Source organism: Malus domestica, chromosome 17 (genome assembly GCF_042453785.1).
Source record: "Malus domestica chromosome 17, GDT2T_hap1".
Taxonomy (NCBI): Eukaryota; Viridiplantae; Streptophyta; class Magnoliopsida; order Rosales; family Rosaceae; genus Malus; species Malus domestica.
Genome location: NC_091677.1, coordinates 9,351,455 through 9,375,762, shown reverse-complemented (window position 1 = coordinate 9,375,762; position 24,308 = coordinate 9,351,455). Strand labels below are relative to the sequence as shown.

Sequence of the window (24,308 nt, the reverse complement as noted above, 5' to 3'; positions counted from 1 at the left end):
TATATATATATAAGCGGTCTATTTTTTGTTTCTAGACTTCTTCGACCCTTTATATATATATATATATATATATATATATATATATAAGCGGTCTATTTTTGTTTCTAGACTTCTTCGACCCTTTATTTGTGTTGGTGCACGGAAGTTGGAAAAGTTCTAATTGAAGTTTTGTTATTTGATTATTTTCAATTTAATCTATAGGCCAGTTGAAAATTAAAAATTGTGTATAAACGATAAAAAAATAGTGTGTAAATAGTACTACCCAAAGCATAATTATGCAATCAAATGGTTTTTTATTTTTTGGGACAACTTCTTGTTTTTTTACATTCATAAAATTTATGAGAGCCATGATGACAGTATTTCAATCCCATCACACGACACCAAGTTTTTGACAATTTCATATGACACTGTGTAAATAGATTTGAGATATGTATGTTCTTTCCCGTGACACTTAATAATCTTGTATTTCAAGGTTTAAAACTTTAAAGCCCTTGGCGTGTCACCCCTTTACTCTTACACGGATAACATATTGGATTTGTTTGAAAATACTTTTAAAGTGATTGAAGATGTTTTTGGTAAAAATATTTTTGAATTTTAAAAAGCACTTGCATCTTTACTTAGAATTGATTCCAAAGATATTTTTACGAAAAACACTTTTCATTTTTTAAAATATTTCCAAATAAGTCCGTTATTGTTGAAGGCATTATGTTATAACAAAATTTTCATGTAACTTACACCTCATGGCTTATTACCCTGATTCCTGATTCCTCATGGCATATTCAGTTATTCCCCCAATTAACTACTACTCAAGCAGACAATATAGGAGTAGGTTTGCACTTGAAGGTTTTATTTTTTCTTTTGTTAACTCTCAATCACAGCATAATATTTGATTAAATTAAACATTTTTTTATTATTTATAACTTTAGCTTTCGTTTGAATATTAAAATAATTATTGTTCATTAAATTATTAAATATTTATTTGTCCGTCGCAAGGGGAGGCAAAATATGCCATAATATTTAATTTCTCCCCGAAAGAAAAATAATAATTCAAAAGTGAGGAGGGCACTTTTGTCATTAAATATCAATACTGAGTTATATGGATTTAGTTACATAGACCACCGACCAAGCCCCAACACCGTAATGGGCTCTGGGGTCCCACTCTGAACGTTTGCTTGAACCATTTTGAGACCATCGGCTCTGGGGTCCCACAGCTCTTCTCTCACCGTCAGAATTTATTTTTTTCTTTTCTTATAGCTAATTGTAAAGGTAATTTAGTAATAAATCAATGAAAATTTTACTATTAATTATATAGAATTAAGGACCTAAAATCCTCTAACTTATTGAAAATGTCATATTCGTCAAGCTTCAGTTAAATTTTTGTTAAATAAGGTTTACTTTGTATCCAAAATCAATAGAAGCTCACAGAAGCATGACCTCCACCAACTAACGATCACCAATCACCCCTATCAAGCTATCACCTCCAACCCCAATACACAACCACCAACTCCACCCTACAACTCAAGGTCACTCCAACACATGAGCAAAACAAATATGCTATAGCAACTGAGAGTGGTCAAGAAATGTATCCACTTCACATCATCATCCGCATGGAACTTTACCATAGGTTTTGAAGTACTGGAAATAGAAACACATTCAATCTTGTAGGTGGTGGCCTCTATTCGATCGGGTTGTTCTTTCTCCTTTATTATCAAGATTATGATGGTGATAAATCAATATCAGCCTAAGTTCTTTCTCCCCTCTTCTGAGTCTTTCTCCCCAATCACCTTATCAAATTTGACTCACCTTAGGACTTAATAGTTTCCAACCACCAAGTAGGCAACCAAAGCTTTAAATACTAGTATAAAGGTTGGGATGAAGTTCCAATGGTCGTAGGTTGAGCTTGGAAGGAGTTTGATATTTCCCGAGCTTTATTTTTGTTTTTCATTTTATTTGTGAATTTTTCTATTTTTTATTTTTCATCTTCATGTCTTTTTTTATTTTTTTCTATTATCATTATTTGTATCCAAGTATGCTTAAAAGTGGGATTCATTATTGCCACATGACATAATAGAAAAATTAATTGGGGCCTAACGGATGTGATATTTTCAATAGGCTAGGTATTTGTTTGGAATGTTTCAAAAGGTTGAGACCAATTTGGAATGACACTAAAATGTTGTGGTTTTTGGTACTTAATCCAATTATATATCAATGGCATGTTTTTGTCTTAGACATAACTAATATATATTAAGCCAATGATGAAAGCCATATAGACTTTAGGTCATTATAAAAAATGAAAACTAATGAAAAGGGCTTGAAAACTTTGAGTTTTAATGATAAGGACAAAATAAAGGGTAAAGTGAATAGTACTAGGATTGACTTTTTAGTGTAAAAATATGGTTTTTCGTTAAAGTGAACAGTACCGAGTGCTTTTCGTTAAAGTTCCATAAAAATTTAGAACTCGATTGTTCTATACTTTTTTCTCACTCGTGCCCTTTGTTTACATGAAATAGTGCTCAACCCAAGGGTAGGTTCTCAAAAAGAAGTCATCTTAGCGATTCTCTATTTAAGCTCAATGGTCAGTTGAGTTTGGTTAGATGCTGTAAATGAAATAATGAAAAAGTTTACTTATGTTTTTTTTTCCCTTAAGCATCAAAATGGTTACTGGATAAGAGTGGGGTTGGCTAAAATCCCAATACATGGGAAACATATAGAACACCCTAGGTGGGAATTGTGGAGCAAAAAATAATTCCAAAATTCTTGGAGGCGACACATGAACTTTTAACCAATAAAGACAAGCTTGTCCTCATTAAATGGGTAGGGCATATTTATATTCCCACACGCAGCTTAGCATTCCTAAAAGTGCAGTTAACAGATTATGACTACTCAAGGCTCATCTACTCATGGCGTGGAAAAGTCGAAGGCATTAAAGATAAGATTAATTACTAAATTTTATCTTTAATACATACCTAATTGAATACCAACTATATCAAGTAAGGAATCCCTATCCCATCATTATTTCAAGATATTATCTCTTAATTAATATGTTGGAGATAGCATTTCCTTATGCATCATACGGTTGACATAATTTGGCCAATGCGAGGTCGCCATGTGCAAAGCAAAACACTACACTATGGCCAGCCAATACCTCCTATAAATACCCTTATCAATTCCATATTTTGGTAAGCTTTTCGCTATACAGAAAACCCTAAACACTCACTCTATTCAGAGTTACTGACTAGGGCATTAGAGATCCATTGGCCAAACCTTCCCCCCACCCCCCAACCTTGTGGGCGCGTGAGGCTTTGGTTTTTGATCAAATATGTTGATTGTTTTGTAAGTACAATTTCATCAAGACTGAATATGGCAGAAATTTACTACCACATCAATGTCCCAGAGGTGTTACAAATATAACATGCTGATGATAGAGCATTTAGTTTTGTATCACTATTTTTTGAGAATTTGAATTTCGATTTGAGAATTCGGAGAATATATTATATTTGAGAATTCGGCAGAAGCCCACCGAATATAGTAGTCCAGTTCGGCAGATAGCCAACGAACTGAGCAGCATAGTACAATAGAAGCCTACTGAGTAGAACAACCTAGTTTGGACAGGCAATACCAAGCAAAGTAGCCCAGTTCGGCCAGGCTATATCCAATAGAACAATGTAGTTTCTCTTCTCTTTAATCCTACAGGGTTTGTTCCACCTCTTTTGAATATCCAAGAGGTAAGTATTTTAAATACTAACACAACTAATCCTGATATTGATGTAAATACTTATAAACTGCTAGCAAGACAAAATTGTGGTGTGCTACCTCACAGGTTCTCTCTGGATGGAAATGTCAAGTATCCAATTGCTAATTACGTATCATGTGAGCACTGTTCACCAGAACGTATGTAAATGGTAAATTATATGGAATCAATTAAAATTCCAACTCAAGTAGAAGAAGCTATATGATACAAGCTATGAATGAAGAGATGTCAGCCTTGCTAAAAATAAAACGTGGAAGATAGTGTAGTTACCAAAAGAAAATGAGCATGTTGGTTGTCGTGTAGTGTTTACAATCAAGTACAAGACTGATGGATCAATTGATACATACAAAGTAAGGTTAGTGGCTAAAAGCGTACGCTCAAATGTATGGTATAGATTACCAATAAACCTTTTCTCCGGTAGCAAAGATGAATATTGTACTTGTTTTAATTTCCTTAGCTACAAATATGGATTGGCTTCTTAAACAGTTTGATGTGAAGAATGCGCTCCTTTATCGAAACTTGGAAGAGGAAATGTATATTGTCTTTCCACCAGGTTATGGTGCGAGTAGTAATACAGAAGTTTGCAAGTTACGTAAGTCTCTTTATGGACTTAAGCAATCGCCTCATGGTTGGTTTGACATGTTTACTCAAGAAATGAAGAAATACGAGCATCACAAGAGTTATTCATATCACACTTTGTTTATAAAACGTAGGCTTGGTAAATTGATTGCTCTAAGTATTTATGTGGATGATTTGATTATTACAAGGAATGATTCATAAGAAACCCAGAAGTTATAGATAAATGTTGCACTTGTGGATACTCCTATATTAGTAAAGCATCACTTGGGTATTTACCCGTATTTACCCAATCAAGTTCCCATTGATAGGGGTAGATATCAAAGACTTTTGGGCAGATTAATTTATTTATCTCATACTCGGCCTGACATTGCATATACTATAAGTTTTGTGAGTCAATTTAAGTACAATGCGATTTTTGAAAGTCTGCACCCGGTAAGTAAATATTTTATGGAAAACATGGGCATCTAAGGTGTAGGGGTTTACAAATGCATATTGGACTAACAATGTTACTGATAGACATTCTACATATGAGTATTTTATATTTGTTGGAGGTAATTTTGTTTCGTGACATAGTAAGAAGCAGAAACTGGTGTCATGGATTATGTTGGAGCTACGTATAAAGATATGGAACAAGGAATATGTGAACTCTTTTGGTCGAGTAAACTTTTAAGATGTCTTGGTTTTGAACCAAAGAAGGTTATGAAGTTATACTGTGACAATAAAGTTGTAATGGAAATAGTAGATAATCTGGTACAACATGATCAAACAAAGCATGTGGAGGTTCATCAACACTTTGTCAAGGAAAATCTTGAAAGAAATATTGTGTCTATACCGTTTGTGAATTCAGAGGAGCAGCTGACTGATGTTCTTACTCATGGAGTATCTAATAAAGTTTTTCAGGTATACCCACTTGAGGATGAATGTTGATTTGAGTCTTAAATTGTAAATATTTTAGGAGTCATATTTAGATAGGATTAGGATTTGTAATCTCTTGTATTTAATTTCCATGTCCTTGTAATTATATTCCTTAAAGAATAAGGCTTTTGTGCCTATATATAATAAGCTCTGGAGGATAAATAAAGTAACGAAGTATTCAACGTATTTCTTTTATGTTTTACTACTTAATTTTAAAATTAAGCAAATTTTTTATGAAAAAAAAAATAATACTAAACTAAGCCTAAGTCATACTATTCATCATAGAAATTAAAAAAATTAAACATAATCTTAGTTTAGCAATTTTAATCATGATCTAGTTGTATAAAGATATTGGGTTATGTGATTGTGTGTGGTGCCACTGCCAGCCTTAATTGGAAATAACAATGTCCAAGTTAAAAATACATGCATAGCTTAGCGTGCCAACAAGATCTTCTTTGGATCTTTTTGGTGAAGATTTGAAGAATCTGTAAATTGTGTCTATTTATCGTACATAGTGCGATCATTTTTTGTCAGATAATATTTATATTTAATTTTAAATAAAAATATATAAAATAATTTTTAATCCCACGATGTACATTAAATTGATATGATTTACAAATTTCAAGAATCTTCACAAAGATGATCCGGTGAGAATCCGATTCCTTTGGGTGGACGTTCAAGTTTATGCTTTACTAATTTACTATTTTATGTTTTAACCCTTGATATAATCACTGCTGCAATCAGACAAATCATATGCGTCTGCTACAATCACACTAATCAAGAGTCAAGACACGAAAATAAGAACCAGGACCACCCGTTTCCCGGTTAAAACGAGTGCCACACAAAATACAAAACCGTGACGGTCTTCTCCGAGGCACGGCTAACGCCAACCGACAGCTGTAGATGCCATCCTCCCTTTCTCCGGTGCCTTAAATCTACTAGCCAATCCCGTAGCTACACCTGTCTCTATTTGTACCTAATTGCCAAATTGGTCCAAAAAAACTAAGGCTTTTGACTTTAACCCTGTTTTGCTCGAGGCATAACGGACAATGTTCTCATAACTGGATATCGACACGTGTCTGTATGTTAAGAATTTTCTTATGTTTTATTTTAGGGATGTGATATCTACACACCCCATTTTACTTCTCTCACACCTTTTTAATTTTCGACCGTTGGATCGGATGAATTAAAGAAGATCAAATGACAGAAATTAACAAGAGGTGTGGGAGAAGTAAAAAGAGGTGTGTGGATAACATACTCCTTTATTTTACAATATTCATAATAATATGTTGAACGTCAAAAAAATATTTCGAAAGTTGCTACAAGCTCATTACATCATTGTCATCATCTCTACATGGTACATACTTTTTTAATTTTTAAACAAACAATATTATTTATAATAAGAGAGAGGGTGAATTTAGTTTCACAATAAGTTAGTGATAATTTGGTTCAAATTTATTTTTGACAAGAATTGAACCCAAGACATCTCACTTACTAGTGAAAAGAAATACTATAAAACCACAGTATTAAATGACCATCTCTACATATTTAAAACCTCACTTTTGAATTCTAAAATTAAAAATTGCCCTAAACCCTATTTTAATTTGTATTTAGCTTGGAATATTCATAATAAATTCATTTTACGTTAGAAAATATTTCAAAAGTTGTTATGAACTCGTTGTGACATTGGTGTTGTCCCAACATCTCTAGAACCTCATTTTTAGTTTGTGAAAATAAAATTAGTTGTTTAAACTTGAATCACTTACATACAAATAAGTATTTTCATAACTTAATGAAACTTGCTCGCTATATAACGCTTCTCTCTACTATTAATTGCAAATTTACTTTATGAAAACCTATTTTCGGGATTTATGTTATAGGCAACATCGCAACGAGTTTATAGAATTTTTCAAAATATTTTTCTAACGTAAAATGAATTTATTATAAAATATGACGATAATAACATGTGGCAGACTGCTATATAGATAGCTATCGGTGGGACTCAATGAAAACCTCTCATTTTCTGTCACATGTATGTTCTTATAGTTTATAGATTTTTTTTTAATGTTTGGGATATTTTTTGTGAGATTTCAGTGAGTTAATCAACTCTTCCCATAGAAAATTAGATGAAGCTCACACGCTTTGTGTGTGTGTAAATATAAAATTTTTGAAAAGAAACAAAATATATGGAAAAAAAGAGAAGTTGGAGAGAAATGTGTGTGAGAGAGAGAATGTAATTTTTTTAAGGGAACTTTAACGAAAAGCACCCGGTACTGTTCATTTTAACGAAAAACCACATTTTTACACTAAAAAGTCAATCCTGGTACTATTCACTTTACCCTTTATTTTGTCCTTATCATTAAAACTCAAAGTTTTCAAGCCCTTTTCATTAGTTTTCGTTTTTTTTAATCTTAGTTTATTATTTAGAAGTTTATTGATTTTAAATATTTGATACATGAAGTTTTTTTTCGTTCTAGAGTGTTAGTTATAATTTTGGAACATCGTTAAGTTTTCTGTTAGAATCTCTGTTAACTGATGACGTGTTGCCTATATAGACAATGATTGAGTGTCATGTAGATATTAAAAAATTAAAAATTAAAAAATTAAAAAAAACTAATGACGTGTCGCCGACACCAGACCGCCGTCCATGCCGGCGTTCACGGCAGGGACATGCGCAGGAGCGTCGCCGGAGATCGATGTGCAGTCGGGGCACTCCCACTGGAGAGTGGCGGCCAGGGACTCGGGCTTAGCCAAGAGGCAGGTAGCATAACAGGGGGTCACGCAGGTCTTGAAGGTAAGCTTCTCGGTGTCGGGCGGAGTCGCCTTGCAGAACATGCAGACGCCGTCTCCGTCGCAGGGAAGCTTGCTAATCTTTCCTCATTTCTCTTTCCGTGGCCGCTGCCCACCCCACCTATCACTCACCCACTTCTCAAAACTATCTCCCCGGTGAATTTGCGTCCGCCATCGTCATCACTCCCTGCCTCGCTTTCAGCATTGCCTGCTCCATCACCGGGAGTTTGTTCCACTCTGGCTTCCATGCGCACGGTACCCGTGACCCACCAAAAGCCCTGGGTTTCATCTCTGCAAAATATAAACCTTTTTCTCTACAAAAAATTGGGGAAAAACAAATCTTTTTCCATCTGTTTGTTTTTTCTAATTTTGGGAATCGACATCGAAAAAATAAATTGAACGAGGTGCATTCAATTGAGAATTTGAGAGACTTTAACGAATCTATAGATTTTTATAGGGTTTAATTAATTTTTAGAGATTTCATATAAAATTTTGATTCAATTCCCTCGAAATCTAATGGGTAGAAGTGAGATTTGTTAATGCTTAAAATACACTACAAAATCTTTCTAATTCTTTCTAATTTCTCAACTTTTTCAAATTCTTTAAAATCAATTTCTAATTGAATACACATAGAATGTTATAAATTTCTTTAAAATTTTAATTGAATACATCCGGATTTCTAAGTATTTTAATAAACTATCTTAAAATTCTAATTGAATACACATTTAATTTCAGAGAATCATTTAAAATTCTGATTGAATACCTCTAGATTCATTAAAAGAATTAAAATATCTCAAAATCTCAATTGAATACACTCCGTTTAATTTATATAAAATTGAAGAAATCATATTGGGGTTTTGGTTTGGCGGGAGCAGAATCGAGTAAATGTGCGATGAGGGCTGGTGGTTTTAAGAGGGAGTTGAAGATCTTGGAGTTGTGAGGGGAGGGAGAAGCCATGGCTGAGTTTTGGGTGGGCGCAGAGGAGAGGAGAGGAGAGAAGAGAGAAGGATGAGGGTGGTGGGTAGGATAGGCCCAGATTTTTTTTTAATTTTTTAATTTTTTTGAGTTTTTAAATATCCACATGGTGTTCAATTATTGTCTATGTATCAGTTAACATAGATTCTAATAGAAAACTTAACAGATGTATGAAAGTGTCTAAAATTATAATTTTAGGTACCACTCTGGGACGAAAAAAATTTTATGTATCAAATGTTAAAAACCAAGAAACTTCAAAATAGTAAACTAAAATTAACCATTTTTTAAAATTAAAGATACTGTAATGACATGTGGATGAGTTTTTTTAAAAAAGCAAATTTTTGTATGTGTACAAATTCTAGATTCTAAGTATCCAAAAGATAGTGGGCACAAGATCTGATGTTTTGGGAACATATCATCCAATTTGTTCAAATCCACAGAAAAAAAGGAGTTGGAGAATTAAAGATTTGCGGATAGATGCACTGATAATGGCTGGAATCGAAGTTTCTGTATTGAGCATACTAAACGAATTAGTAGGCGTGTGGGTAAAAATGAGCCTTAGTACTAATTTGATACTGAGGTGTTTTTATAAAAAGTGGGTATAAAAAAAATTGAGCTAAAAAATATGTTTGGTAAACACTTAAAAGCAGCTTATTTTCATAGTTTTAGATGAAAAAAAAAGTTGAAAACGTGAAGCAGCAGAAATGAGCTTATTCTCACAATACAGCAGAAGAAGTTTTTTTTCAAAGCATATCAATACCAAACCAACCCTTAGCAGCTCAATCACTAGAACTACATCTCACTCCCACTTTTGCGTATGAGTTGAATCTGAAACCTCCTCACACGAATACTAAAAGCCGTTAGACGAATTAGTTATGTGTAAGAAAAATAGTGAGTCTTAACTTAGAGCTAGAACACAACCGATTTCCATACTGTGACTCTAACTTCAGCATCTTTCAACTAAATAAAAACTAAATGTCGCTGAACAAACGTATTATGCGTTTAGTAAAATAAGAGTTATGCCTTGGGTAAAAATCTTGCGTGTACGTAAGATTGCAAACTTTCAAGCTTTAATACATCAATTGCCAGAATTGAAACCACATATACTAAAGTGGAACATTAAAAAAATATAGGAACATGAAATGCCTAATTTTGCTCAAATTGAGAATTATACTTAAATACATAGAACATGTAGAATATGTGTATGATTTTTTTTTTCTTTCTAAACAAACGATATTATCTGTATTAAGGAAGTCAGGGAGTAGGTCTTGGTCTCATAATAAGCTAGTAGAATATGGTTCAAATTTATCTTCAACAAGAATCAAATTTAAAATCTTTCACTTACTTATAAAAAAGAATATAACAAGATCATAATACTAAGCGATAACAGTCCTACGAAACTTGACGTCTTTCTGCTTTATATTTCCAATTGGTGCATGAATAGGTTCCCTATCGTGTCAAATTGTTAAAGGGCCACGGTACAAGGATGACAATACATCTTAACTCAGTACATTTCTAGTTGAGAATTAAGTCGCTTTTATGTGTCACTAGAGGTAAGTCCTAGCTGTAATAACTTTCCACCCACGAAAAATAATTCAGAGAATACCTTTTTGCTGCTCAGGTTCTAATGTCAGATGGACAAATGTAGAACTGGATGCGTCTACGATTACATGAGCAAACCATCGTCTAACAAATCAGATTATGCAATTACAGTTTATTTGGTGGTGCAAGTTGCTCTTAATAATCATTTTTTAAGCCTTTTTGTTTTGGCATGTTGAGATTTGCTTTTAAAATCTTGGCAATGCAAACTTTGGCATGTCTGGAGAAAAAAGAATTTGTGGCAGACAGTTTAGCAACCCATAGTATTGATTTAGATTTAGGTCATTTTTATTTTGATACTCCTTATTCTTGTTCAGTTAGTTGTATTTATGAAGATCAACTTGAGATGTCTGGTTCTAAGGCCATTTCCAACTAATGGCTGGCCAGAGGGCTCGTTTTAGCCCTCTGGCCCTCCAAGATCCTCAAATATATTAATATTTTAATGAACAGTACAATGTCATATTTGCCTCCGTCTTCAACCGAGGGCCAGAGGGCCATAAGGTCAAATATAATTTATTTTAGGGAACTTTAACGAAAAGCTCCCGGTACTGTTTACTTTAACGAAAAACCACATTTTTACACTAAAAAGTCAATCCTGGTACTATTCACTTTACCCTTTATTTTGTCCTTATCATTAAAACTCAAAGTTTCCAAACACTTTTCATTAGTTTTCCTTTTATTTTAAGTATTGTTTAATGTTGTTTCCTGTTACTTAATTTAATTTAATGTTGTATAATGGCTTAGGAAGTTATAGGAAAAAATATATAATTTAAAAAAAATATGAAACAAATTTTGTGAAATAGAAGTTATAGGAAAAAAATAGAATTTAAAATAAAATGAAACAAATTTTGGGAAATAGAAGTTATAGGAAAAAATAATAATTTAAAATAAAATGAAACAAATTTTGTGAAATAGAAGTTATAGGAAAAAAATAGAATTTAAAATAAAATGAAACAAATTTTGGGAAATAGAAGTTATAGGAAAAAATAATAATTTAAAATAAAATGAAACAAATTTTGTGAAATAGAAGTTATAGGAAAAAATGGAATTTAAAAAAAATATGAAACAAATTTTGTAAAATAAAAGTTATAGGAAAAAATAGAAGTTATATGAAAAATTTTGTAAATAAAAAATAATAAAACTGTAAAAAAAAAAAATTCAAATGCAACGGCTAGTCAGCTAGACGTTGCATTTGAATTTTTTCTTAAGAAATCCTGTCGGTTAACCAACAGTAATACATTAATATTAAGTAATAGAAATGTATTCCTGTTGGTTATAATCGACAGGATTTCCGACTAAAAAAATTCTGGCCAGCCCGGGGCTGGCTGGAAGTGGCCAGCCCTCTAGCCTTTTGGCCCTTTCCGATTCTGTGGGACCTTCTCAGATTCCACAGCCCTCTAGTCTAGCCCTCGGTTAAAGACGATTTTCGGGCTATTTTCTATCCTTTGACCCTCTGTACCCTTCGGTTGGAGATGGCCTAAAGTTATTGTTGAATAAATTTGTTTGGGTTCTTCCTTTTTAGCCCCGTTTTTCAACAAAAAAAAATCCAACTAATATAATATCAATAAAATTCAACTTTTCTCATTTTCTAAATAAATAGTATCATGGGTCATTGTGTTTTTATTGTCACACTCCCAAATTAAGATATAAAAAAAAAAAACTAACGAAAATTCTAAAAAAACTTTCATTCAAATGAAAAACCATTTTTAAAGGTATAGTGAATAGTACCAGGAAAAGGTATAAATGTGGTTTTTCGATAAAAGTGAACAGTACCGAAAGTGTTTTGTTAAAACTTCAAAAAAAAAAAAGCCTTAATACTAAGTCTTGAAACTTGAAAGTATTCATTAGCTCATTTCTACTTACATGCAAAATTAGCCTGAGTGATGAACTTTCTAATAATAGGTGTAATTCTCATTTTATCAACTTCATATCTAAAACTTCATATCTATAGTAAGGATTGTGTGACATTTTTATACTTTCGTTAATTTTTATATCAAAATCTGCATTAAAACCTGACATAACATCCATGTGAATAATGAATTGGCCCTACGTGACACCCACCGACATGGCCCCATGTGGGCCATAAATTTTTTATAAAAATTTCTGCAAAATAAAATTAAAAAAAAAAATTGTCGTCTTCCTCGCACAGGAGGCAGCCCTGCCCACCATGGGAGATCTGAAGGTGTGCCCAAGTGATGACCTCAACGACGTTCGTAGTAGGCCATAGATAGAAGCAGCGGGCGCGGGTTGCAGAATTCTTGGGTGGTCAGGCAGCAGCAGCAAGCACGGGCTGGGGTTTTAGGATTTGCAGGTGGCGAGGTTTGACATACAAGCGGTAATCGCAAATTTGGTGGGGGCAGGGTGCGGGTTGGGGTTGATTTGGTGGCTGTGTGTCATTGTCCATCGGCACGACGTCAACTGTGGATCTAAGAAATATCATTAGGGTAAGTAAGAACCGCGCGTAGCGTTCAAATATTTTTTAACAGAAATAGTATATCGCTATTTCATTTAGTTTTGATAGGCTTGAAATCATTTGCAAAGACATACTGCAAATTTGTTAATGCCTCATTTGTGTGAATAATTAACATGTTCCAAGGTTGCTTCCATATGAATTTTTAACAAAGGAACACACTTATCTTGAACACACTAACAAATTGATTGATGTCATTGCATCCTATTAATATGTTTGTGCGAGAATGATGATGTTTTGTTCATTCTCTGATATTACCATTTCTTTTACTTTGCATTTTTGGATAGTCTTTTACTAGGTTTTTTATTTTTTGGCCTTTTTTTAAAAACTTTAATCCTAAGAAGATTGAAATTTAAAATAAATCTGGTGTTATATTACATATTGATTATAATCCCTTGATATGTCCTTAATTCGAAATAATTAATGTGCATTTTATTTAATGTCTCCCATTAAAATTTTAAATTTATTAATATACAAATTTTAATTTATTTTTTTGACCAAAAAAGAGTTTTTTAATTTATTAATTTTATTTAACATTATTCAAACTTGAAAGACTCAATTAATGTACCTATATGTTACCCAAATGTATTATATTGAACTAATGTATTTAAATGTTAGTACCAAAATGTATATACCGAAATATATGTATCAAAATGTATTATATTAAATTAATGTACCTAAATTATGCACTAAAATGTATTATATTGAATTAATGTACCAAAATGTTTGTATCGAAATGTATGTACCGAAATGTGTGTACCTAAATATATGCACTAAAATGTATTATAATGCATTTAATGTACCTAAATGAAAAAGACAAAGTACATCGAAATATGTTATATAACAAAAATTAATTTATCTAAATGTTTACAACAAAATATATTATGATAAATGAAATGAAAATGAAAATGAAATAAAATTAATACAATAAAAATTAGGAAGGAAAAGAGAAATAATTAAAAAAATCAAATTATAATTAATAAATGAGGTTATTAATGTATCAAGGGACTAAAATTATATTTCGATCTTACTCAAGGTTTTAATCTAAAAGTCATCTTTGCCAAAGATTAAAATGAAGTTTTCTATTTTTTTTTCTTCCTACAATTGTAATCAAAACCAACAAACAAGCCAGACGCAAATATATGAGGGGCAACTCTAACCTTAAAGGGGCCAGCACCCAAGTCATCTATGAAGATTCACTGGAAGTCGAAGAGTTAGTTGACCCCCTTGCCCCTAAGTTGGTCCGCTCCTACACGACGTCACGCTTTAATAGATGTTCTGACAAAAATGCTAACAGAACTATAAAAGTGTCACACAATCCTCACTTCAAGTATGAAGCTGGAACGAAAAAAATTAATATATAAAAGTTTGAACTCATGATACTTAGGTTAATGAAGAAAAAAGAAAACTAAATACTGACTACCAGTAGTCAAATATAATCACAAAATCAAGCACACAAACCGATCACGCGGGCAATGCTTCTAAAATAAGCTTTGGGTGCGTAGAAACGCACCGTGGCGTTGTTTGGTTTTTGGGTTCGAATTCGATAGCGTTCATGCTTTGGATTGGGGTTGCCAGCAGCGCACGTTAGATGTATTGTACGCAACCTGCACAAATTATGAGAGAGATTTGGTTGCCGGGAACATTGCTTTGATTCCATGAGGGAGAGGGGGGGTATAATGGTAATTGCGATGGTGGTTTGGTTCAATCGTTGATCGGACGGTTGAGACGATGTGAGATAATGTAACTGGTACTGGTACGTTGAGAAGATTAAATGCGCCATGGCAAATGTGGGGACCCATGTATTGGATCACAGATTTTGGGTGGGAAAATTTGGGGCGGTTCAGACAAAAAAGAGAAGAAAATTGATGATGGTTTGTCACGTGACTCAAGACCGATATGCATGTGACTGTTCATCATCATAAAGGCTAAAGATAATCCAAGAAAAGAAAATACCGTAACACGATACGAAAGCATTTTTGTTCACCACCATTTAATATAGTGTATACTCATCATACTATTTATTATTGTTAAATAAGTTTGAATTTTGAATTTTGTGCTTATCCACTACATGATTCTCGAGATTCAAATTCATCTAATGATGATAAATATGATGGTGAGCATACATCATACTAAATGTTGATGAGTAAAAATGCTCCCGATATAGAGAAAGGTTTCTAGATGCTCTTTGACTTTTTTTTTTCTATACACATATCTATTTATATATGTCATTGCGTAGAAGTAGGCATTCGGTATTAGCGGATCCCTTCTTCCTAGTCCATTAATTTCAGGAATCTAAACCATTGAAATTTAATACAACGACTACAAACAGGGACTCATTTTAAAAGTTATAATAACTTTAGCCGTTTGATCAAATTTCAATGACCCGGATCCTAGGACTTGGTGAATTAGGAGGAAGGGATCCAAAGATAATCACTTTCGTTAGTATTACGCTGAAATAGTATTGGGACAAGGCACCTCTCTCCTTTTTTTTGGGGGGGGGGGGGAATGTTTTTTTACTTATAAGGGAGATGTCTTAATGTGATATTTCGTCTTGAAATTTATTTTTTTATTTTTTATTTTGCATTTCGAGGTGTATTTGAGTTTTATTTATTTATTTACTTTTGGGAAAACATTTGAGGGGCTTTTTGGTTATTTTAAATTTTACTTTGTGTTTAGACGTGTTTTTAGAGTAGATGGATAAATCTTGGTCCCACGAGCGTGTGGACGACGCCTAATTCCGACTTAAAACGAAAAAGATAGAGCATTTTAAGTTGAAAGGCATTTGAAAACAAGAGCTTCGAGATTAGAATCCAACACATTCATGGTTGAAATCAAAAATTAAGAAATAGAAACAAATGAGGGCTTTTGGACCTTTGATGTTCGTTTAAGATTGTTGGCCCTGTCCAATTCGATCTCGATAGAGAGATTTAGGAGGGTTGCTGAGAGTTGAGAGCTAAGATGCGAATTGTAAAAGTTTTGTTCCTTTTAACAAAAATTAAAATAAAAAGACATGTGGACCTGTAACAACTTGTCTGTTTGAGATAGACCGAGTTAGGTCCAGTTCTATCTAAAATAATAAGACTGGCCCACCCCACACCGTTTGCATTTACATTTATTTCTAGAAATAATGCTACACTAAAGTTCTCATGCTCTATGAACAGTCACAATAGTCCACAAAGTGTATATATACTCCTCAAAACGATAATACGAAATCAAACATGTTTGACTTGAAAATAGAGTAAAACTTACAATAATTTGTGATTTTCACATATATCATAAAATATAAAGTTTTGCAACACATAACATAAACCACTCTTCTCGATTGCTAGAATGTTAGACAAGAGAAGCCGACCAACAGTCTCCACATATCAAGCTCTTTCTCTTTCTTTCTATCTCTCTACACACATATACATCTACATATGTATTCAAAATATAGACGCACACTTTGTATGCAACACATGCATGAGTTGCTAAAACCTAACCTAGGATTTTGATTGAAATAAAAGAACATATGTCCTATTTATACCTAATGACTAAGCTCTTAAGCTGTCAAAAGCATGTCTAATGCAATAGACACGTCCACTTAAAACACCACCTCATGCTAATTGCATGTAGCAAAAGTATGTCTAAGCTTAATTGCTAAGTATTATACATGTTGCCTATGATATCAGAGTAAGTTGTTCATTGTGAAACTTAATGATCACACGTACTCTATGTCACTTGATTTGTGTTGTTCACGTGTTAAGCTTGAAAATTGGCCACTCATGAAGAGACATCTTGACATTATGAATCTCACATCGGAAAAAGAAGGGAACTTGTACATGCTTATAAATAATTGGCTACTCCCTATATTATCAATTGGTTTTATGGTGGAACTCCAATTTTTTTCATACGATGAAAGTTTTGAATTTTAAAAAAGGTCTGTCTGCGATCCTTTAATAAAAATAATGTATTGGTACCATCCAATTGAACGTTAAATTGTAATGTAATAAAGTCTAAATATAATATACTACCTAAATAGTATAATCTAACGTCCATGTTGTAAAGGGCAACCTTGGTATAGTAATACCAATGTCATTTGGTGTAATTAAATATAATGTTAAGATAATTATGTAACCACGTTGGATAAATTTAAATGATTACGGTGTAACCTTACCTTAGATCTTGTATGTTGACATAGTGTTGTGGTACGATTATGATCTTGTGTAAGTTCATAATGTTCCCTAGTAATAGCATATGTCTATACTGTAATTGTACACCACTAGTATAATGATAAACCTTAATATTGTAATTCAATCGCGTTGAAGTACAAAAACATGCCTTGACAATGTAATAGGACATCCACAATAGTAATAATCACGTCATTATTAGTTGTTGATTTGAATGTTATCGTAATTATGTAACCTTAAATTGTAATTTGAACTATCATAAGGTATCTTAAATGGTACCGATACCTTACGTTTTAATAAGATACCATAGAATCTTCCTTCCAAAATATAAATAGAAAACTACAATTATAGATAATATTTTATACTGTTAGTAAAAATCATTTTTTTCTAGGATGCCAGATTCAAGAACCGAAAAATTGATACAAGACGCCAAAAGTACGTGTAAATACTATTAACTACTAGAACTACGAAATCCTGATATATAACCATATATCATTTGTTGCCAACAAAAAGCATACAAGAAAATCAACTATGTGATTATTATGTTCAACATGTTGCAGTCCTATTAGATTATGAATGTGATTGTGTAAATCCTATTGTATCTAGGGATACCTTGGAATATTTCCTAGGGTTAGATATTATCCTATTAGAGTTGTAATCCTATTAAGGTAAGGATTTAACCTTCCCTACTACTATAAATAAATGCACAATGGGGTGAGATAACACACACCTCACAATTACACATCTCTTTATTTCTCTCTACTATTGCTACACCCCTTCTCTATCTGGCCTCCATAATAGTTCAGTAAATTAGGTTTACAACACATTATCAAGCATACTCTTGACGCTGCACTAAAGATAGTTTATTCTTCAATCATGGGAGTATTACATTTTAATCATTCTATTTATGATTAATTTACTATTTTATTGAATTGATCTACATGCTATAGATTCAATTTAATTTTGTTTTTTTGTTGAACGTGATACAACGCATTGAAGATGCAATTATGGCTTTCTAAGAAGCATCGTATAAAAATTCAAAGGCTCGGTTATTTTCTACCAATCAGGTTCTTTTAAAATAAATTAAGGTATTTGAAACGACCATGAAACATGAAAACATTTCTCATGATGCATGAATCCTCTACATTTATATTGTTCTTCCGATATATATATATATTGTATATGTTTATATATTTGTCAATATATATTCGTTCATGCATTACGCAATACTAAAATCGCTATGTGGAATTTGTGAGTCAAAGAATCTAAATAAAATAGAAGCATAATTTAAAAAACTGAAAACATAAAAAAAAAAACAAAAAAAAAACAGGAGGGAAAATCGCGGTAGAGCCGTGGCTTGCCGCCCTCGCGCCTATGCCGCTCGAAGTCGAGTCGCGCCCTTTTTGACCTGTGAACCATCCAACCAAAAGAGCCAACATCTCTTGGCCCAGAACCCAGAAATGACATCGTTCGACGTCGTCTTCAACCATGGATTCTAGCCTGGCAACCCCTCCTATTTCATCGCGAATGAACGTGTGGCCGGACTGCCACGTCCACCAACGGACGAAATGGTTCTCAGTGTCTGGGTCTCAAAAAGTCCAGAAGAAATCCGACCCAGATTTGGCGATCCACCATGATTTTCACATTGAAAATCTCATCTTCGTCATGAACTTACGGTTCCCATTCGAACATAGGGTCACCCCAACTCGTTTTCCCGTATGAGAACACTGCCATTCATGACGACGCCATCGAGCAACTCCAGCAATCCCACACCCAGCTTCGCTGAGCCTTCTCTCAGGGCACCCCAGCCCGTTTTCCAGGATTACTGTTCACTCGACCCAAAATCCAACTAGGCTTACTTTTCTTTCTTTTATCTTCGGCCCACTTACCTACAACTGGGTTGCTAGCCATTATGCTGCTGGGCTGTTCTTCTCGGCCTATGACATCGCATCAAGCATGCAGCTTTGCTTTGCAGGTTAATGAGCTGCCCAATGCAGCCAACCCAAGCCTAATTTGGGCCTACTTTTTCCATGTGGCTGCAACCCACATTAAATCACATATGGGCTTAGACAATTTTATTTTTAATTTTGGTTATACGATCGACCCTAAAGGATCCCGATCTATTGAAATAATTAAAGTGATCAGTAGTCCACTAATCTAACAAGAGATCCAAATTTATTGGTTTGAAGCCCACTTTTTTGACATAACGATTCAATATTTTATTTCTTTTCTTTGAACCGCTAACTCCATTTCGTAGTCCTGAAGCACTCACAATTGAATTCCTGAAGCAACTCAAATCCAATACACTTAAATCAATATATTTTATTCTATGTTCTTGCAGGAACCTCTTTTTTATGAACTAAACATTCATAAACTAAATTGAACTTGTAGTTTCGAATTTAGTGCTTTTGAAACCCGAAGTTTTCATAAAACAATACACCCATGAAAACTCGACGTTTTTCATGTAAACCATGTCTTAGAACACGAATGTTCTAACTTTGATGTTTATGGAGATCTTATTTCTATAGCACAAATCACAATCTTGTTCCCTCCATTTAGTGGATTGTTGAAACGTAACAAGTTCGATTCACCGATTTGGACATTTCTTGACATAAACCACTATATGTGGTTACAAGATGTGAATCTCCATTTAAATATCAAGAAGCTGAGAAACTATTGAAGCCAACAATGACATAGAAGAGCTGAATAAGCCTCCGTCATGCTCTTCATTCGAAGACTTATGCCCGAAGCATTACAAAACGAAAGTACCTCATGAACGAGGATTCCATGGCTCTTTGGCTTGCTCTTACGGACCATCTGATCATGCAAGATATTGCCTGAAGCACACCATGATTATGTACATGAATGAGTACGATTATGAAGTTTATAAATTTGATCAAATTTTGACTGAAGAATACTTTCTCGTTTTCCCTTATTTCTAACTCGCTCCTGAAGCAGTAGCGTGGAAAGTGGAAGTTTACCAAATTCTATGATCTGATTACTACCACACTTGTGAGAGAAAGGTACCTCATCAATTCGGCTGGGAGGTATCGAACTGTATACACTTAGTTTCGGTTAGAGTCTACCAAATGGTGGTGCCCTACTTCGTCCGGGATGCATCGAAGGGCATGCTTTGCTTAGGCAAAGGTGCTCTAAAAGGTATTCCTCTACTTCAGTAGAGGCCTACCAAACATACCCCTTCAGCTTCTGCTGGAGCCTACCGAACCCAAGTTTGGGCCTGTCTCTCTCACGATCTAATTTCGAAAGTACCTCATGAACGAGGATTCCATGGCTCTTTGGCTTGCTCTTACGGACCGTCTGATCATGCAAGATATTGCCTGAAGCACACCATGATTATGTACATGAATGAGTACGATTATGAAGTTTATAAATTTGATCAAATTTTGACTGAAGAATACTTTCTCGTTTTCCCTTATTTCTAACTCGCTCCTGAAGCAGTAGCGTGGAAAGTGGAAGTTTACCAAATTCTATGATCTGATTACTACCACACTTGTGAGAGAAAGGTACCTCAGCAATTCGGCTAGGAGGTATCGAACTGTATACACTTAGTTTCGGTTAGAGTCTACCAAATGGTGGTGCCCTACTTCGTCCGGGATGCATCGAATGGCATGCTTTGCTTCGGCAGAGGTGCTCCAAAAGGTATTCCTCTACTTCAGTAGAGGCCTACCAAACATACCCCTTCAGCTTCTGCTGGAGCCTACCGAACCCAAGTTTGGGCCTGTCTCTCTCACGATCTAATTTCGAGTTTGTTTTTACAACCTATGGTAGAATCAGGGCATGCCAAGGTGTGGCATCATGCCCGAAGCATGATCTTTGGCACCTAAGACCTAAAACTTCAAGAATAAGGGATAATATTCCCAAACTTTAACCGTGCAGAATCTACTTCTGTCTTGATGGAATAGATCATTAGTTATGCACCTGTTTGTGCCCCTACCAATGTCATTGAGGAGTACCATTCTCGTAGTCAATATGTGAGACTAATTTTGCTCCACTAAACATCGTTAGAAGAGCATAATTTTGACATGGATGACCTTGTTGGCCGAATCCCCTTAGCAAACCATTTACTTTGTGAACATTTTTTTTATGTTCTTGGATTCACATTTGGTGTTTGTTATAGTTATGGATAATCTTATTGATATTGTTCTTGAATATGAGTTAATTGAATCAAGTTTCTTAAAACATGTGACTGAATTCAATTAAACACGTGATTAGGTACAAATGTGGAAAAGTTAGTTGTTTAGATGAATGCGATACTATGCACACTAACTTTATATCTAAATCACATCTCTAGCAACGACTTTAGGTCTATCAAACCTGATTAAGAGCATTGTCACGCTTCTCGTTGTATGAATGATACTAAATTACCATTTCAGAGACCTTATATTCACTTCGTTCTGGAAGAACGTCGTTGAGCATTAAGGATATTCGAGATGACAATGATCATGAATGAAACTACTGATAGAAAACAAAGTGAAATATCTTTGCACTACCTCGAAAAATGAGTCTGAAGCTTCATTTTAGGGCCAATGGGCTACCTTCCGATTTGGATACACCACATGTGGCCGGCCTAGAGCCTGGTGATTTGAGCAGTTTACTTGCCTTGGTATGACCATTTGGGACACTTAGGTCGAACAATGATGCTACGATGCATCTCCTAACTCGAAGTAAGGATCTTATGCCTACAAGCACACTTTGCCAAGCCTGCTCGATAAGGAAATTGATTTTCTACATCATCTCTAGCAAAGATATGAAACAACATTCATTTCACAGTGGATTCAAGGGAATATGTGTGGACTAATCCCCATCAAAATGCGGACCATATAAATACTTATGGTTTTGGTTGATGAACATACAAAATTGTCACTTGTTTGTCTACACACATTGCTGCCAAACCTCCTGGCCGATTTTAAAGGGTTCACCACCTTAATTATCACATAAAGTCTAGAAGACTGGATAATGCCGGAAAGTTTATATCGAAGATGCTTCGATAAGTATTATATGTCTTTTGGGTTTTATTGGAACATCGAATTCCCATGTTCATCCCAAAGTGATCATAAAACGCAATTTAATTGATCGCCCGAACCTTGGTGAATGCACCAAGCTTTCGGTTTATGCCTATGGCTATGCAATCTTGTACGCAACTATGTTGGTTCGCTTTAAGGCCCATTGCCACCCTACCATTTTTGACATTACAGTTGGTTACTAGGTATGAGCCTGATGCTTTATATTTATGCGCTTTGGGTGTGTATTCCATGTGCTAAGTTGCGCCACCGCAACGTACCAATATGGGTCCTTACAGAAGGTTGTGAATCTTTGTCAATTACGATTCTCCTTCATACTAGCTCTCTTAGAGCCCTTGCAAACAATCTCTTTACAGTTCATTTGTGGATTGTCACTTTAATGAGACATTCTTCCCACCGTTAGAGGGAGATAAGAATGTCAACGTTCTTGTAGAACGACATAAATTTGAGTGGACGTTGCCCATTATGTCTCATCTCGATCCCCGTATGGCATAAGTGTGATAAGCAAGTGTGATGTATTCTAGCTTTTAGAATGTTACTCTACATGCATTCCTTTAATCTAGCTAAAGTGACGAGATTATATACCAGCTACAAACATGCCTGCAAGGATATATGTACTTAAAGGACGTTGAGTCAACATCCTCGAAGGGTGTGCCGCCCTTGTTGGACAGTTTGGCCACTCCTGCTGGACTGTCTAGTATACCCGCGGATAGCCAATCAATTAGTCTCGGCCTGAAGCATGATAGATCACTTGGTTCATATGATTCATTTCCCTAGAAGAGGAAGGTCACGACACAAAATGAATCTATACTTGATCATTGTCTCAATCATTTCCATCTCATGAGATTAATCCGAACTACTCTCGAGGCTTGAAGTTCTTGGTCCAGTATACTAGTTTGGATGAGATAATGGAATTGGACTAATATTATCATCGATGATGTTTTCACTTATATGGTAGCTACCGACATAAATGAAAAGTGACGATATCGAACCGTGTTCTGTTGATTAGTGACAACGTAGAACTAATTGGACAATCGAAATTACAATCCAGGTTAAATTCCTTACCAAAATGTGTTTTGGACCCATAGTTTCTACACTGCGCAAAGTAACCCTATTGTGTTATTGTGGGAAATGAAACGTAATGAGATGAATGAAATAGTGTGATATGATGCAAGCGGTGCAAGGTTTCTCTCAAACGCCTTGTGATTGATTGCTGCATTATGAAATGTTGTTAGTGTTTCTCCATGAGGATATTGATATGGAGATTTACATGTAAGTTCTCTAAGAATTACATGGACCGGTTCAAACAGTTCCAAACCACAGAACATCATCTCAACTTGTTTAAGGAGTTCACTTATAGATTAAAGCAAGTCGACGGATGTGGTAACCTCGTCTAAGTGATTATTTGATTAGTTAGGGATATGAAGTATGCCTTTGCATGTTAAACTATGAAGTTTTATTCCGAATTGCTAGAGTTACAGTTTATGTCAATGACATGCATCTCACTAAGACTCTAGAAAAGATTGAGAAAACTGTCTCGCACATGAAGATGAAGTTTGAGATGATGGATCTTGGGAAAACTCATCTTGACTTGAAGTTCAAGCATTGTTTTGACGGTACTTTGGTATACCAGTCAAACTACACCCCGAATGTGTTACCTTTGAGTATGCTTACCTTTGAGTATACTTATGATCTTCCATACGCTATGTGCAAATTCCATATCTAAGTTCAACTTTGCGCTTTGTTGTACTTAGCTTATTGCGTTAGATAGGACATCTCATTCGCCGTTGATCTATTGGTAAAGATGCAGCATTGCGCCTACACGCAACCACTGAATTGGTATTAAAGATGTTTTTCCACTACCCTGAAAGGAACTACGGATTTGGGCTAATCTCAACACATCTCGAGCAGATCTGACCCCCTGATCCTTGGAATGATGCTTGCCTTGTTGTTATGCTGATGTTGGCTACTTATCAAACCTGCACAAGGCAAATCCCTGAATGGTTATGTCTTTA

At 34.5% G+C, this 24,308-nt stretch overlaps 1 long non-coding RNA gene across 1 annotated transcript; it reads right to left on the bottom strand.

Moving 5' to 3' along the window:
• Nucleotides 1–12,574: 12,574 nt before the first annotated feature.
• On the bottom strand, nucleotides 12,575–14,697 carry LOC139193513 (uncharacterized). The gene is made up of 2 exons (XR_011577709.1): nucleotides 14,240–14,697; nucleotides 12,575–13,035 (listed from the first exon to the last, which is right to left on the bottom strand). It is a non-coding gene; the product is annotated as an uncharacterized lncRNA (long non-coding RNA).
• Between the last annotated feature and the right edge of the window lie 9,611 nt (nucleotides 14,698–24,308).